This window comes from Heloderma suspectum, chromosome 3 (assembly GCF_057233095.1).
Source record: "Heloderma suspectum isolate Gila_16-S chromosome 3, 16-S_ref, whole genome shotgun sequence".
Taxonomy (NCBI): domain Eukaryota; kingdom Metazoa; phylum Chordata; class Lepidosauria; order Squamata; family Helodermatidae; genus Heloderma; species Heloderma suspectum.
The window spans coordinates 247,793,081-247,807,885 of NC_139460.1; the positions used below are offsets into that span (position 1 = coordinate 247,793,081).

Consider the following 14,805-nt stretch of genomic DNA (forward strand, 5'->3'; position numbering starts at 1 on the left):
CTTCCAAAGTATTAGCTATCCCGCCCAATTTTGTGTCATCTGCAAACTTGATCAGCATTCCCTGCACCTCTTCCTCCAAGTCATTAATAAAAATGTTGAAGAGCACTGGACCCAGGACCGAGCCCTGTGGTACCCACTCGTTACCTCTCCCCAGTTTGAGAAGGTCCCATTGATAAGCACTCTTTGAGTCCGATTCTGTAGCCAACTGCGGATCCACCGGATCGTTGTTTCATCTAGCCCACTTTGAGCTAGTTTGCTCATCAGGATATCATGGGGCACTTTGTCGAAAGCTTAGCTGAAGTCGAGGTATATTATGTCTACAGCATTCCCACGGTCCACAAGGGAGGTTACCTGATCAAAAAAATGAGATCAGATTCGTCTGGCAGGATTTGTTCTTGACAAATTCATGTTGGCTTCAAGTAATCACTACATTGTTTTCAAGGTGTAGTGAACAACATTGTTCGTTCCCTTTCTAGCCCTCTTCTAACTACTGGAAGGATAGATGAGAAAACTATCTGGGCCCCAAAGTTCTTGAGTTTCCTTCCCAAAGCTTCAAAGTCTGACGTGATTTCTTCGTAGCTCTGCTTGGCGGTATCATTTGTTCCCACATGGATGAGAAGAAAGGGATACCTGTCAGTGGGCTTTATGAGTGCAGGCAACCTTTCACTCAAGTCTCTAATCCGTCCTCCCGGGAGACAACATACCTGGCAAGTCCCCGGGTCTTCACGACATACTTGGGTCTCGATCCCACACAGCAAGGAGTCTCCCGCTACTACCAGTCTTCTCTTCTTCTTGTTGTAGGCCTGGGTTTCATCGCCTCTGTTTGACTGACCTTCAGCCTCTTGCTCACTCTCATGTAGGTTCCCCTGTGATTCTTCCTCTGCAGGCTGTCCTCCAGTCTCATCTACAAGTACCTGGAATCGGTTCCACAGCTCCACTGCTTCCATTGGTGCAGAGTGGCGTCTAGTTCTTCTTCTCCTAACTGTCACCCTTTTCCAAGGAGTATCCTCTACTCCATTTTATTTCACCTCAGAATTTCCCACTTCTGCCTCATCTTGCTGTTGCTCTTCTAGCTTCTGGTCTTCCCTTCGCTGCTGTAGTTCCCCCATTCTGTCCAAGAACTCTTCGTGTTCTCTTATTCCCAGGAGGGTTGACAGTCGCCGCTCCAGCCCACTTACTTTTTCTTCCAGTAGCGTGATCAACTTGCACTTGTTGCAGGTGTAGGCCATGTTGTTCTCAGGCAAGAAAACAAACATTGCACGCACCTTGCAGGTCACCACCACTGGAGAGCCCTGTCCTTCCATAGCCGCTTTTCCCTTTTTGTGTCTAGCTTTGTGATTGTTCTAGACTAGCCTGTGCCTGCTCCTCTACTCAGTAGAGGTTAAAAGCAGAGTCCCACTGGTGTGAAAGTGTGTGTTACAAGACAAATAAATGGAAAAAAGTTAGTTAAAATAAAAAATAAAAATAATTAAAAAAAATGTTAGGGGCCTCCCCCTTGACCTCCCCTGCCGAACTCCCCTGGACAACTCCTGGTTGCTCCCCCTGTGCGCTCGCTCTGTTCGCTCGCTATCTGGGAGCTTGCCTGCTTCTGTAGTCCCTGGACCAGCTGGAGCAGCTTGCTCTGCTCTGCTCAGCTGGGAGGCGGGAAACAGACTGAAGCTTCCTGCCCACACACCCCCAATTCAGTTGGAGCTCTCAGAAGCACCTGGTGAGCTCACAGCCACTCAGAAGGATAAAGGGCACCTTCCTGCAGCCCACCTGCAGCTTAAATAAGAACTTAAACTAATTTGCTGTATTGTTAAAAGCAAATAGTTATATTTTACACACAACTAGCAAATGCAATACTGAAAATTAATGTAAAAGCTTAACTTAGTAAGTTAAATAGTTCTTAGTGTGAACTGAAGATGTCAGACAGTGAAATGATATATTGCTATGCACGACTGTTCATACCTACTGAAAACTAATGAACTCTTCACACGATGAAATCACAATTTTCATGGCTTATGTTTCATACGTCAAAAGTTACTGTATTCTCTGAGTACCGTATGGTGAACATGAGTGTGTGCTACCAAATTAAATAAAACATTTGGAGGAACGTTCTTACTTTCTAATATCACAGCCTTTCTTCAAGATATATTAATCAGCATGAAATATATGAATCAGACTATATGTTTTTATTGATCTCATACATTTAGAAAAATGGGAGGGGGGATCCACATTGTTCTAGAACATTTATTGCATAATTAAGATAGAAACCTGTACAGAGTCTTTGCTTGAGTAAATTACTAGTCAACATAATTTAACAAGTTTCCTTCAAAGCATTCTATGAAAATAAGTTTGATCTTGCACATCGCTAAACCCAGTGAGAACTGGCAGTACAGAACATATGTTTGGCAGAAACTCATTTCCTCAAATACACATGTGTTCCTTCTCTCTCTCTCTCTGAATATTAATTCTGCCTAATTAAGGGGGGGGGTTAACTCAAAAGCTTGCAATCTCTTTAAACCAGTGGTAGCTTGTCCACTAAGAGATCTTTCACTATCTTTGTGTTCCTATTCCTAAGCAACCGCCAAAGTTAGCAGCACTTAGGCTTTCTTTTAGTGCATGTTGGAGTAGGGAGAGCTACAAGGTCCCTTAACTATTAGCTGAAGTGCTCTATAAAGGCACAAAAGTGATGGGATTCAAAGAACCTTAATATAGAGCAGCCTTCCTCAACCTGGTGTTCTCTAGTAAGCATTCTCTAACCTGGTGCCCTCCAGATGTTTTAGACTACAACTCCCAGCATTCCTTACCATTGGCCATGCTGGCTGGGGATGATGGGAGTTAAAAGTTCAAAACCCATGAAGGGCACCAGTTTGGGGAAGACTGCTTTGGACTATTTTGGCCATGCTGGCTGGGGCTGATGGGAGCTATAATCTGAAACATCTGGAGGATACAAGATTGGGAAGTCTGACATAGAGGAATCCTCTCTTTATAAAAAAAGAAATCATGTGGTATATGAAGCCATCTAGGAGCTCTCCTGCTATTATTAAAGTGTTGCTTATCTATGGGAGCATATCATTCCTCTTTCCTGGATACCAAACAGCACAGGGCAAATACGCATGGACATTTTGGGGGAAAACAAGTAGTTAAACCCAGGATTATATGGCGTAAAATAGAAGCTTTGAGGCCCATTCACTCTCATATTAGATGGCTTTATCTACCCTAAGCAGTGCTATCAGGCTATAAAATCAGAGACAGCAATATGCCATGGCCTAGAAGCTTCCACTAAGCCTGCTGTAGATGAAAACGACAAAATATGGTAAAGGACACAGGATCTCTAAACAAATGCGATTCTATACAGAAGGCAAAACGTTCCCCTTACACTTAATCTACAGGGGATAATAATAAGTCTGAGAAAATTTAAAAGACTAAGCAGAACACAGTGCCACTGTTTGCCCATAAGCTTTTGAAATTGAATGGCAACTGAATGGTCGGGGGGGGGGGTAGACCCTTTCCTCAAATAGGGAATTTGTTTTAATGAGTACTCACAAAACTGGCATTGGAGGATTTTCAAGGTCACTGTAGAATGAAGATTATTTTTATATTTTTCTCAAAGCCCCAAGCAACTGAATCACAGGCAAACCAAGCCCAGTGGCCCTGTAGGACAGTTAACTTTCCTGAACAGAAGTTTTACTGTGCAATCACATATGCCCTATTACCAATACACACACTAGCCCTCTGCAGACAATTAACAGTGAAGGATACTCATGTAAGCATGATTTCATGTCCTGGAACCACCTCTAATCTAAGCATGTTGATCAGTTCATTTGCACAGAGCATATGTACATATAAGGTGTACACACTTAGAGTCTCTCTCTCTCTCTCTCTCTCTCTCTCTGCATGAGCTGTACCTTGTATTTTTGCAGGGTACAGATTGTGTGTACACAACTACATGCATATAGATTATTTGTGCATCGGCGCCATGAAAAAGAGCCAAACATGTGGAGACTAAGGGCAAAGGGCATGATCCTGCTTTCCACTCTACAAGTTAAATAGCCCCAAATTTTTGTCTTCTGAGAAGGGCCCCATGAACAGTAATGATATTGTGCAATGTCACAAATTGAGCTTGCTTACAAGCAACAAACAGGCATGGATCAATACAAAGTAGCATTCCTCTAATATATGCTTTATGAAGCATTTCAGACGCTTCACAAAGCAATACAGGACCAGGAAATGTGGGGCATCTTTGTTGGTCCCAGGCACTCCATCCTCCCCATCTGGATTTGGGCCTGAAAGACCTAGGAAATGTGTGGGTGCATGGAGGAGAAGTTGTAAGCAAGCACAATTAGTGACATTGCACAACATCATTACTGATCACGGGGCATGTCTGTTTAGGCATCAGCCTTAGCTTCCAATTTCTGGAGTTTGTGCTGCTTGAGACAACATGAGATAGCCTTAACTCTGGTCTCAAACCAGCAGGGTTTTTGTTGTTGTTGTTGTTGTTGTTGTTGTTATTGAATATAGATGTAGTTCCCTTAAATCTAGACAATTTTTGGCCTGGATTAGGTAACGTTAAGCAATGTGCAGGTGAACTATCCAGAGTATAGTTCACCTGCAGTACTTCAGGCAGTTTCATCCTTCATACGGTGGGCTTTTGCAACAAAATATTGCTTCATTATATTCTAGCAGAACTATTCTCACTAAATGTGTAAATTTCAAAACTATTCCCTAAGTTTTAAGAAGGTAGGGAAAGCTGTGTATATATCCCCAAGTCCTCCCTGTTCTCACTGTAATATAAAAGAGACATTTTAATGTTTCTCAGCAGAATGTTAAACTTTAATAAATGACTACAACTCAGATTATGTTAGATTGTAACTCCTCTAGCCAGCATAGCCAATGTGAGGGTGAAAGGAGTTGCAGTCCAACAACCTTGCTTTAATGGATGTGTGTGAAAGCACTTTTTACTGATGTCCATGGGAATACAGGAAATGATTGAAATCCCAGATTTAGCTAAAGATTGTTCAGATACTGACAAGATCTATCATGTACCATAGACAACATCTGTTTACTAAACCTTGGATTAACTTACTTTAACTAAACCAATTATTCCATTAAAACATACAGGGTTGAATCCAGTGGTGTCCCTCTGCCAATGGAATGCTCTTTGATCCAGCAAAGGCTTCTGTCAGTGGAATGATAACTCCCTCTCCCCCCCTGTAGCCCCTGCAACACCACCCACACAGATATGAAGGATCCCTCATCCTTTTTGAGGTGCAAGGGGAGGGGGAACTGGCAAAAATCCCCTCCCTCTCCATTCCATTGATAGAAGCCTTCATTGGATCAAAGAGGCTCCAATCGCTGGAGAAACACAATTGGATAAAACTCATAATTTCTTGGTGACGTTCAATGTATAAGTGCATTCTAATCCTAAAGTATTTGTATATTCTTATATTGCAGCCTTCCCCAACCTGATGTCCTCCAGATGTTTTGGGCTTCAACTCCCAACACCTCCAACCAGCATGGTTAACAGTCAGGAATTCTGGGAGTTGTAGGCCAAAACATCTGGAGGGCACCGTGTTGAGGAAGACTGTTATATTGCATTAATTTTTCAAAACACAGCATAGTTCAGTATTCTGTGTGCATACTCAAAGGCAAAGGAATGGTAGGATCCTTGCTAAAAATGACACCTTGGTTCTCCTATCATAATTACTGTATAAACTTCTCAATGCCATACAATCAAAAGATGAAATTGGTTAATTATAACTTCTGTGAACCTAATCTTAACTTAGCTCCCATGGTCCCCTATTCCTATACACTATGGGTTGCATCCCAAAGCAGTACTTGAAAATTGCAAGAAAATTCCCCAGAACACCTTCAACAAAGCTTCTGAACATCAGAGAATGCCTGAGATATGGGGTGGGGAGACTGAACTAGAAGAGGGGAATCCGGGGAAAATCAGTTTGAGACAGTTTGCATGAGCAGAGAAATTTTTGAAATGTTTAATTAAAAGGCAGACTATACAAAGGCTGACTCTACACATAGCAGTTATACCGTTATCATAACTATTGGCACACATGACAACAGTGGGCACCAATAGTTATGATAACAGCATGATAAGAGTATAACTGCTATGTGAAGATTAAGCCAAAGTTAAAAAATTAGTCGTGTTTTAGTCCCATTGAAATTACTGGAACAGGTTGGTCATGATTAACTTGAAATCAATGCATGACTAACTTAGTCTTGATCCAACCCAATATCATTAAAGCAGTTGTTCTGGCTACAACTCACATCATTGCCGCATTAGCTATGCTGTCTAGGGCTGATGGGAATTGTAAGCCAAGACATCTGAAGGGCCACAAGTTGCCCATCTCTGGTCTAAAGAAGTAACAGGAGGGTCAGTAGTGAAACATCTTCATTAAAAGAAACAATGCTGGTGCTAAATAAATTACTTTAACACAGGGATGGGCAACTTGTGGCCTTCCTGATGTTTTGGCCTACAACTCCCATCAGCCCTAGCTGACAAATGGAATGAAAATACAACATAAAAGGAAACAAAAAAAAATTTTGCTCACAAGTTCAGATCTAAAAGTCCTTGCATTGCTTTTTCTTCTCCCCCTTACCATGCCACACAAGCTACATATATTAATGTGTTGTCATACCACTCTTTCATCTCCCTGTGCATACAAACAAACATATACTTTATTTGTTCAGCCGATCTAATTTAATTCACTACTAGTGCATTCACACATGTTTAAAAACCTCAATCTTACCATGGACGATGTTTCCCTGTTCAGTGTTCACACAGGGATATGCCAAAAAAAACCCACCCAACCCCAAACCTTAGAACATTCCCCACCCCCAATGAACGTAATGCAGAGACTGCTGTTTCCTCACTGCTAATAGCAGTGAAAAAACTATGATCTTGATCATGATAACTGGAGGGAGGTTTTACACTCTCCTCCCCATAACTGCTAGCCATCCCATCCCTTAATCTCAGGGGGCAGGGTATGTGTGTGTTACCCCCAACCCAACACCCGGCACTGCATGTAGTCCTCATGGCCCCAAAGGTTGTCCACTCTTGGTATAAGCCACTTTGTCTACAGTTTGATTTCCTTCCCCCCCTTTTGGATGGATAGCCCTGGGTCACAAACTAATTGTGAAAAAATAACACTTTTAGAAGAGAGTGGAAGGGCAAAGCCTCAATCCCACTACCCAAGGAGCCACCTGTTTCTCTGCATCCCCTTTTATCTCTGCTTTTGCAACTCAGGAAGCAGGCAGACCCCCCTGGGGTCACAAATTGCTGATCCCTATACCACAACTTCCCCATGAACTTTCTATTTCCACTTTTGGGCTCATGCACTCTCTACCAGCTGTCCTCACCTCCTCTCTTACACTAAATCCCAAAGTATCCAATATTTCCAAAGATACCAAAGTATTTGACTTCTCTTGGCATCAAGTTCCCACAGCCAATTATACAGTTTTATTGCCCCATCATCTTAGCTTCTTGAACATGCTATTAAGTAGTTGTGACAGCTGTCAGCTGAAAATGGAATTTTATTGGACAAGGTCTCCAATAAAATTCTATTTTCTCAAAATTCCTCAGAACAGCACAACACAATTGACTGAAATCATGGCTGCATCTGCACATAGCAGTTATACTGTTATCATACTGTTATGATAACTATTGGTGTCATGTGTACACCAATAGTTATGATAACAGTATGATAATGATATAACTGCTATGTGTAGATTCATTCCATGTTTAATACAATCTTGAAAGTAATTATTTTCTCACTCTACATCATCATTTTGTGATTGTTACAGAAAACATTCTTGTATTTTCCAAGAGGATTAGCAGTATGCTGCCAGACTAGCCCCATACAAGTTTGGATGGTTACACAAGGAACTTGAGATAATTTTTGCCAAGATATTTGCATGCTTTTTCTCATACAGACACCCAGTCAATAGACAATTACAAGGTTTCATCAGAACTGGCAGAGTTCAGCGTGTATCAAACTACAGAAGAACAATTTCTAAAAGCAAAATATTGCAGTCCCTAGCTGTTGGGAGACTGGAAAGAAAACAAAAGGTTTTTTTGTAATTTCGTTATGCAACTACATGTCATGATACTTAAGGTAAGATGCAAGTGTGTGTGTGTGTGTGTGTGTGTCTGTCTGTCTGTCTGAAACCAGCAAGATAGCAGACAGCTTGACTCAAGGGTGGGCCTTGCGACTGCCCCCCACCCCTCAACATTGGCAGCCATGAACACAAGCCCTGTAGAGGTAGCAATGTAGTTACTTTGGTAAGGCCAGACAAGGAGAAAGGAAACTAGGGCTGTGCACTGCTTGGCCTGAAGCCCAAACTCGGAGCTGAAGCAAAGCGCTTCGGGCCACTTCTGAGGTGAGGCCAAGGGGGCATGAAGTGGCACAAAGCAGGTCGGGTTGTTCCAAAGCTTTTTGGCACGATCCAGAAGCCCAGCTGCACCACCGCCCAGCCCCCAGCTCCTTACCTGGACCCTCACAATGCGGCTGTTAGCCGTCTTCTTGTTCTAGGGAGTCGCCATTTTTAAAATGGCAACTCCCTATATTTACAGAAATAGAGCCTGCACAAATGGTGGCCGTCAAGCATGCAACTTGATGGCTTGACAGCCACCATTTGTGCAGGATCTATTTCCGGAAATACAGGGAGCCGTTGTTTTAAAAATGGCGACTCCCTGGAACAAGAAGACAGCTTCCGGCACATGTCCTGAGGGCCCAGGAGTTAGCAGCAGAGGCGACTCCCAGGAACAAGAAGATGGCTGTCAGTGTGTGTCCTGAGGGCCCAGGTAAGGAGCTGGGGCTCACGAGGGCACTGAAGTGGGATTCAGCCATCTGGATCCTGCTGTGGCTCCGGAGGCCGAAGCAGGTCGGGGGGGGGGGGAAATCAGCCCAAAGTGAATTAGGCCTGCCTCGGAAGCCCCAAAGTGGCTGCTGAGATGGATTGGAGGGCCCCTGCACAGCTTTAAAGGAAACTGCTTATCAGCCCCTGGTCAGGTATGGGAGGGCAATTGGAATCAATTGCATTGGCATCTATGGAGACTTTTCTTTTTCTTTTTAACCCCCATCCCCAGTGGTGTGTGTGTGTGTGTGTAATTTTGGGATGAAAATGAGGTAGAGCTTAAATCCCTCCTATTGGAGCATCACAGTCCCAATTCAAATTAGGGTTCCTCACACTGAGGTAAATAATCCAATCACATGTAGTTTGGCTCCTAGATTAGCCTCTGGAGCCAATCATCGTGAGGACTCAGCTAATTCCCCCCAAAAGCAGTTTTCATTGAACCTTAACAGTTTATTATTCTTGCATTTGAATTGCAGTTGCTTTTACCAGGTTAATTTCCCCCAAATCAACTTGTGCATTTTAAATTTGTGTTTGTAATGAATTCATGCACCATTTCGTTTTCTGAAGCTTGTGTGCATGTGTGTATCACTTTAGGTTACCTTTCTTGCCACAGACGCCTTATTGCCAAAGTTTATTTTTAGATGAATGCAGGTTTCCTAGAATGTGTGCTAGTCTCTACACATATCTAAGAGGAGCATATTCAGTAACAATACTTTACTGGGTGACACCAGCATTCTTAACTGCAAAGTCAACTCAGCTATTCTCACAGAAGTATCATATTTAAACTTCCTGTAACTAAAATGTTCTGGCTATGAATTAGATCCACAAAGTCAGCTATAGGCACCTCCAAGAACATAGGAATATGCAGTGGGACTTTTCACTTTGCTGTCACCCAGTAAATATCACAAATATCTCCATGCCATATTGCAAACTGCTTTTGGAAGTCCCCTGAAAAAAGGCAGTAGCCATGAGAGATGGGGGATCCTGTTCTTGAAGCATAAGTGCAAGGCCCCCTTGGGTAAGTGGAATGCATTGTGTGGATCCTAGCATTTATGTTGGAGCATTAATTTAGGATTGACATCTGTTGCTCATGTGCATACTGCTTCCTCTAAACATTGCTTCCTCTGTGATGAAGATGCACAAGCAATGTTTGATCTTGTTTTGTAATTCATGACAATGTTTTGTTTGTTTTGAGAAAAGCTCTCTCTTTTCTTGGTATCTTATGAAAACATTGAAGAAATTAGCAGTGACGCAATATTATTATTTATTATCAAAATTTATCTCTCACCTTTCTGTAATAAATATCCTAGGTGACTTGGAATACATTTAGAATGGCCCATTGCAAAGAGGTCTTATATAATTAACCGCAACACAAATTTATCACAAAGTATATACTCTCTGCATGTCACACTCTTCCAAATGAAAGAAGTATAAATATTATGGGTCAATCCAAATAATAAAGTGATATGGAGTTAGGCATATAGTTATTTCATGCTAACTAGGTATGATACAGTCTGAAAGCAGAACTAGTAAAATTGTCCCAGAACATAAAGTTAGTCAATTTTAGCCTTTTATCACCAATGGAAATTTCTAACAGCAGTTACATAGTAGCATATTATTTATGGCCCTTCTAATTCTTACATTCACAATACCGTTCTCTTCTCTTGTTCTTATTATACAATACATTATAGAACAAAACTCAAAATACAAAACAGTGCCATCAGTTTATGCTCCAACTTCAGAAACTTAGTAGGTACCAATCCTCTTCATGTGGTAGAGAAATAGGCACACATTCCTCTCAAAGAGGGGAGACAAGATTACATTGTATCTTTGTCATTGTGCCTATGGGCATCTATGTGAAATGCCCATTATGTATGTTGCATTAAATATATGGTAGAGGGAAAGGTGCATACCTGTTCTCCGGTATGTGAAGAATATGGATGCATGGTAAGTGTTTGTAGCAGGCCAATCAACTCCCACTTTTCGAGACACAAACACTAGAATACTTCAATTCTATCTACTCTCATCTGCAGGTCAGATGTGAACTAGCATGGTGTAGTAGTTAAAGCACTGGACTAAGACTGGTCCAGGGACCTAGATCCAAATCCCCCCTCAACCATGAAGCTCATTGGTTGACCATAGGTCAGTCACTCTCAGCTTAAACTACCTCACAGGGCTGTTGTGAGGATAAAATGGAGGGAAAACCATGTACACCACCTTGAGCCTCTTAGAGGAAAGGCAAGATATAACTATGAATGAATGAATCTTTAACTATAAAATCAGGAGGAGCAGATAGTCTCCTCTCCGCTCCATTATAATCCAAGGCACCCCTATCTTTCCAATTTGCCCCAAAGTAATACTTTTAGTGATCTTCATACGAGCCCTAATGTGTGTGCACAATACACATACACAAGAGTTGACCTATGTAATTAATTTAAGACTGCAACAGTGTATTCTGGAAGTATAAAATACTCAACCCCTTCAAAGTTATATAAGAGAATGTATTATTTTAAAATAACAATCATTTCTTTTTTTTAATTATTTGTTGTTGTTGTTCAGTCGTTAAGTCGTGTCCGACTCTTCATGACCCCATGGACCATAGCACGCCAGGCCTTCCTGTCCTCTGCTCTCTCCTGGAGTGTGCTCAAATTCATATTCATTGCATCGGTGATGCTATCTAGCCATCTCATCCTCTGCCGTCCCCTTCTCCTTTTGCCTTCAATCTTGCCCAACATCAGGGTCTTTTCCAGGGAGTTTTCTCTTCGCATTAGGTGGCCAAAATATTTGAGCTTCAGCTTCAGTATCTGTCCTTCCAATGAGAACTCAGGGTTGATTTCCTTTAGGATGGACTGATTTGACCTCCTTGCAGTCCAGGGGACTCGTAAGAGTCTTCTCCAGCACCACAGTTCGAAAGCATCAATTCTTTGGCGCTCAGCCTTCCTGATAGTCCAGCTCTCACAGCCCTACGTGACTACTGGGAAAACCATAGCTTTGATTATGCGGACCTTTGTCGGCAAGGTGATGTCTCTGCTTCTGACTATGCTGTCTAGGTTTGCCATAGCTTTCCTCCCAAGGAGCAAGTGTCTTTTAATTTCATGGCTACAGTCACCGTCTGCGGTGATCTGGGAGCCAAAAAAAATAAAATCTGTCACTGCTTCCATTTCTTCCCCTTCTATATGCCAGGAAGTGATGGGGCCAGATGCCATGATCTTAGTTTTTTTAATGTTGAGTTTCAAACCAGCTTTTGCACTCTCCACTTTCACCCTCAACAAGAGAATCTTAAGATCCTCTTCGCTTTCTGCCATTAGGGTGGTATCGTCTGCGTATCTGAGGTTGTTGATAATTCTCTCGGCAATCTTAATTCCGACCTGTGATTCATCCAACCCGGCGTTTCTCATGATGTACTCTGCATATAAATTAAATAAGCAGGGCGACAATATACAGCCTTGTCATACTCCTTTCCCAATTTTGAACCAATCGGTTGTTCCATGTCTGGTTCTTACTGTTGCTTCTTGACCCTCGTACAGGTTTCGCAGGAGACAGGTAAGGTGGTCTGGTACTCCCATCACTTTAAGAATTTGCCACAGTTTGTTGAGATCCACACAATCAAAGGCTTTAGCGTAGTCAATGAAGCAGAAATAGATGCTTTTCTGGAATTCTCTTGCTTTCTCCATGATCCAGCGAATGTTGGCGATTTGATCTCTACTTCCTCTGCTTCTTCGAAACCCAGCTTGTACTTCCGGTAGTTCTCGGTTCACATGCTGCTGAAGCCTAGCTTGTAGGATTTTGAGCATCACCTTGCTGGCATGTGAAATGAGCACAATTGTACGGTAGTTTGAACACTGTTTGGCATTGCCCTTCTTTGGAATTGGAATGTAAACTGACCTTTTCCAGGCTTGTGGCCACTGTTGAGTGTTCCAAATGTGTTGGCATATTGAGTGCAGCACTTTAACAGCATCATCTTTTAGGATTTTAAATAGCTCAGCTGGAATACTGTCATCTCCGCTAGCTTTGTTGTTACTAATGCTTCCTAAGGCCCACTTGACTTCACTCTCTAGGATGTCCGGCTCAAGTTCAGTGATGGCACTATCATGGCTATCAGGGATATTCAGATCTTTCCTGTATAGTTCTTCTGTGTATTCTTTCCACTTCTTCTTAATCTCATCTGCTTCTGTTAGGTCCCTGCCTTCTTTGTCCTTTATCATGCCCGTCTTTGCACAAAACGTTCCCTTGATATCTCCGATTTCCTTGAAAAGATCTCTAGTCTTTCCCATTCTATTGTTCTCCTCCATTTCTTTGCACTGTTCATTTAAGAAGGCCTTCTTGTCTCCCCTTGCTATTCTCTGGAAATCTGCATTCAGTTGGATACATCTTCCCCTTTTTCCTTTGCTTTTCGCTTCCCTTCTTTCCTCAGCTACTTGTAAAGCCTCATCAGGCAGCCACTTTGCTTTCTTGCATTTCTTTTTCTTTGGGATGGATTGAGTTGCTGCCTCCTGAACAATATTACTGACCTCCATCTGTAGTTCCTCAGGCACTCTGTCTATCAGGTCTAATCCCTGAAATCTATTCCTCACCTCCACTATATATTCATGAGGGATATGATTTAGGTCATACCTGAATGGTTTAGTGGTTTTCCCTACGTTCTTCAATTTAAGCCGATTTAAGCTTAAATAGCCGGTTCTGAAATAATATGTCCTATGAACTCACTGAAATATCATGTAGCTAGAACTTCAGAAAAAGTAGTAAAAAGTCTAATTTTATAGGGCTTATACACTGATTTTGTTTATGATTACATTACACATAATTCACTAAAGGTGACAGTATGCTTATTTAGTTAGATAGCTAATGTATCCCTGAAGAATAGAATCAGCTTTAATATATCACTTTGCCATAGAGCAACTAGAGAGAGCAAAAGAACATTTTGTCAACTTCAGGAAATAAGAAAACTGTTAAGAATTATTTAAAGCTTCATAAGACACCAAGAAAATGTGCAGCTGTCAATAAGGGTAGACATTAATCTTTCCCTTGAATATTTTCCCAATGTATTTTGCCTTAGCGTATCAAATGTACACTTCCACATAACCAGTCTTGCATTTCAAATTGCTAGGCAGCCAGGTGAGTCCATTAACAAATTAACTCCTTTAGGGGTCAAAGGGTCCCATAAATTTAGCAGATTGACATAACTGCCATGTAAGAAATATGTCATCTAACATTCTATGTGTTTTCAGTGGCTACAGTAAATCAGATCTAGTTTTGCATGAATAGTTTCCACTATACGTACACTAGGATATGTGTTCCCACATAGCTTCCCACACTGGTGAGGTGAGAACAAGCACACTCATTCTGAATTATATGTAACAATGTTTTATTGTCTGAAACTGAGAAAATGAACGAAGGAATGTACTACTATTAGTGCCAGTAACTGGCACATCCTACCAAAAATGTTCAAAAAGTAACTTCAAATTATATATTTCTCTGCTACCTAATATATATGTACTTCTTTATTTGCATGCCACATCTCTGTATTTTCCATGCATCCCACAAACCAAGTACCAAAATAAAACATTTTCTAGAATGTCAGTGTATATAAGAAAAGCTGTGTGTCCAAGTACAAAAGCAGAAAACTAGCACTTCCATGCCTAACGTGGCTAACGAATGCTAAGAAACGCTTGCTCGTTCAATCAGCATGTCTACATTAAACTGTAATAGTTTCTTTCCAAGGAACTCTGGGAACTGTATAATGAAATTATTCAGCCCAGGTTTTTTTGCACCATTTCATTTTGGTGGGGTATCCCTAAAGACCCAATCAATTTTCATAAAAGAGGGGGATCCTTAAACCTTGTGGTGAGTTGTTCTTACCCTTAATAGGTGGTGGCTGCAGGTTTCTTTCCCTCCCTCCCTCTCTCTTTCTGTCCTACCAAAAAAAGGTCTTGACATTGCTTCAAA

General features: G+C 41.7%; 1 protein-coding gene across 9 annotated transcripts in view; it reads right to left on the reverse strand.

Annotated features, from left to right (window-relative positions):
• The window catches only part of ATRNL1 (attractin like 1), a 920,708-nt gene that overhangs the window by 657,213 nt on the left and 248,690 nt on the right, over positions 1–14,805 (reverse strand). The window lies entirely within an intron of this gene.